Here is a 4,109-nt window from a genome sequence, read left to right on the forward strand (position 1 = left end):
AGCATAACTAAGGGAGGATTCAGGGTCACCTGGTCCAGCCCTAACTATATGCTTTAGCAAAAAGGAAAGTTTTAAGCCTAATCTTAAAAGTAGAGATAATGTCTGTCTCCCGAATCCAAACTGGAAGCTGGTTCCACAGAAGAGGGGCCTGAAAACTGAAGGCTCTCCCTCCCATTCTACTTTTAAATACTCTAGGAACAACAAGTAAGCCTGCAGAGCGAGAGCGAAGTGCTCTAATAGGGTGATATGGTACTACAAGGTCATTAAGATAAGATGGGGCCTGATTATTTAAGACCTTGTATGTGAGGAGCAGGATTTTGAATTCAATTCTGGATTTAACAGGAAGCCAATGAAGGGAAGCCAAAACAGGAGAAATATGCTCTCTCTTTCTAGTCCCTGTCAGTACTCTTGCTGCAGCATTTTGGATTAGCTGAAGGCTTTTGTGAGAGGATTTTTATGAAATCAAGTATAATCAAGTGTGCCTTATAATCGAGTGTTCATATATTTTCACATAACCAAGCTTAATGTTAAAGAGAACATAATGCATTCCTTACTTCAGTGTCTGAGATGTTTGACAAGTCATGATATAAGATGTATTCTTTAACCCAGTGTGTGTGATGTCAGATAAGTGTGATATACTTCTGTATTTTTATTTTTAGTTTGTGTGCAGAGGTTAGATAAGCTGAGATAATGCCTGACCTCTCCCCTTTCTGTTAAAAGAGGAAGTACTATGTAACCCATTTTGCCTTATAAATAAAGCAACCAGCCTGCGTTTGAGTGTGTGTGATTTTGCTGAGAGGCACACACCCATGCGCATGTCTTAAAACTCTCTGAGTCGGTCTGCAGTGTCTTATTTCTCTTACTTGTGAACAAATGTCTTAACCCCTGACATTTAATTGGTCCTCCGAGCCGGATAACTGACTGTTATTTTTAACGTCTAGTTGTCCACAGACGGTTTTCATCAGATCCTGACGTCGTGTTGCCTGCGCTGGAAAAAACCTGTGCACAGTAAAGGAGAAAAACCGGGACCATTCGATCTCCGGTCAGCGTCTTATACAGGCCCCACGGCGCCAGGACCAGATGAACCGAATCCAAAACGCAGCGCCACAGTAAGGTGAATATGAAACACTGCATTCCATCAAGCGCTAAAATACGTTGATATTGAGATTTTCCTTTAAAATAGTGTGTAAACCTGGTTAGCGCCAACAGATCTCAGTCCAAGAGGGACTTAGAGACGACAGGCAAGAGCGAGATTCTAGAAATCGCTATTAAAAGTTCCGGTTGCTCTGGGTAGCAGCTGAACGGAACGAGTTCCGGTCGCTCTGGGAGTGGCTGCAACGGAACAGGTAGAAGGTTGCACAACGAAAATACGGAAAATCTCAATAAAAATTATAAAAGCGCGCTCTAATTGTGTTAACTAAGAGGAGTGAGTTGTCATTTACGGCCCAATACGCGGTCGAACCGCTTCTCAAACTGTTTTCCTGTGTACACTCACGAACTGGTTGGAGTGGAGATAAGGTTGTGCGTCATCACGTAAAATCAATAACCGCTCTCTCAAATAGTGGGAGAGTAGAAGCCTGTTATTGATAACCTGCCCGCTTCGTCATACCAGAGACAGTGTCACAGTTCTGACATAATTAGTTCAAAATGGGTAATTCTAAAGCTAAAGTAAAATTAACAGCAGATGAAGAGTGGTTAGAAAAAAAAAACTGTTCAAATGCAGGAGTAATCAGTGCAAAAAGGTGGAGAAATCCACATAAAATATATTGTCCAGCTTGGCAAGGCAAATGCAACCCTGATTCAATAAATGCTTTAAAAACCGCTTTGCAAAAAGAGAGATGCATAAGGTAGATTAAGGCTGTGTCATTGTACAGCCAAGGAAAATGTGTGAAAAGATAAATGTTTCCATCCTGGAAGTGGGTGAGACTGCAGCTCGCTCACAGTCCCTGATGGATACAAAATAAAATATAATAATCTGAAGGTTGGATCTGAGATGAGGCAAACAGAAGACCAGTCTAAAAGTAGGCACAAACCTGTTCAGAGAAAAAGCAAATTTGTACAGATTGGATGAACTATAAATTATCTGTTTGCTGAGTAAGATGATCCTAACTATTAAATTGGCTCAGTAGTAGTATAGTGATATACACTAATAAAATATTGTAATATACTATTGTTATTATATAGAGAGAAAAAGATGATAATAATTAATAAAAATATAATATTAATATTGACAAGAAGTATCTTAGCCAGTATGATGTGAGATGGACAATTGTTATGAAGTAGTCTGCATCAAGCTTAAGGTTTGCTCAAACTCAGTATAATGACATATGAGATGAAGAAAATAAAGGCAATATCTAAACCAATTAGGTGCATAGAGGCACTTAACCTGCTTGAAAACCTGTCATTTATCCTAGATAAATATTACTGAGATGTGGAGCACATCTATAATAACAACTAATAAGCCAAACCCTGTAGAAAATAACTAAACCTACAGGATTATGAAGCTGAATTAAATGTGTGGACACCGCTAAGTTGATGAGCATGTTACACATTTTCTTTTATTTTTTATTTATTGGTTTTTTTAGAGCAGAGGCTGCATGCTGTTAAAAGCCAACACATGCAGCTGTCTGTGAGCTCAGTTTCCCCTCACACTTCTGCTTTGTTTCTGGCAGCATTTTTCTTTGTCTTTTTGTGTCCTGACTCATGTATGTTTTTGTTTTTTTGATTATTTTGTTGGTTTGGAAACAAATTTGTGCCAATACTTGTGGATTACGGTGACACATAGTGATTAGGCATATGATTTACAAATGCATATGATTTACAAATACCCAGTTTTAGAACTGTGAGCTATGAACAATGCAAAGTTTAGGAAAAAAAATATATATACACAAAACAAAAAACTTCAAAGTTTGAAATATGTAAGATGTGTGAATTCTTTGAAAAACTAGAAGGTATCTAAAAATGCCTCAAGTGAAAATGAGATTCTCTAATGACACTCTGATAGTTAGGTCAGCATCAGGGCCAGAAGGCCTGTGAAACCACAATATCCTTTGAGTGCAGAAGCAAAGGAAGGAATTAGGCCAGTAATAGCAGACATGCAGAAAGCAGGTATTCTCGTGAAAACTAATAAAGCCACGTGTAATACACCAATTTTTCCAGTAAAAAAGGCCAATACTGGAAAATATCGCCTAGTTCATGATCTAAGAGCAATAAATAAGGTAACAGAGCAAATACCTCCAGTGGTTGCAAATCCACATATCATTTTAAATCAAGTAACACCAAAAGAACAATGGTTCTCGGTGATTGACCTCTCAAATGCATTTTTCTCTGTTCCCTTACATAAAGATTCACAGAATCTATTTGGATTTACTTTTGATAATGAAAAATACACATACACGAGGCTACCACAAGGATTTCAAAATAGCCCAACACTGTATGCAGAAGCTCTAAAGAAATCAATGTCACTTTGCTCTCTCTCTGCTCCAGGAAAATTTCTGCTGTATGTAGATGCCATATTGATTACAGGCCATACGCAAGATGATTGTAAAGAAAACACAATGACGGTTCTGCAACATCTGGCAGAACAAGGCCACAAAGTATCACAACACAAGTTACAACTGTGGAGTGATAAAGTCATCTATTTAGGACATCAGCTAACAGGCCAAGGCCGCACCCTACTAGAGAGCAGAAAGACAGCAGTCCAAAATGCAGCAAAACCAAATAACTAAGCAACAAATGATGAGTTATTTAGGTCTGTGCAATTTCTGTGGGTGCTGGATCCCAGAGTATGCACTGCTGGCCCAGCCACTACAGAACCTAATTTATGGAAAAGACCTAGCATTAAAAGACAAAATACAGTGGACCCTAGAAGCAGAAAAAGCCTTCACTGATTTAAAAATAGCATTGCAAACATGTACCGTCTTAGCATTACCAGACTATGAAAAACCTTTTATTCTCCATGTCGATGGAGTAGCAGGGTACATGAAGGCAGTTTTGACTCAAGCTTTCGGAGACAACTCTCTTATGTAGGTATTCTGCTCTCACACTCACACATTACTATAGAGAAGTGTAATCAGCTAAACCCCAGCACCCTGCTTCCTGCAGAAACA

The sequence above is a fragment of the Astatotilapia calliptera genome, chromosome 3 (assembly GCF_964374335.1).
Source record: "Astatotilapia calliptera chromosome 3, fAstCal68.1, whole genome shotgun sequence".
Lineage (NCBI taxonomy): Eukaryota > Metazoa > Chordata > Actinopteri > Cichliformes > Cichlidae > Astatotilapia > Astatotilapia calliptera.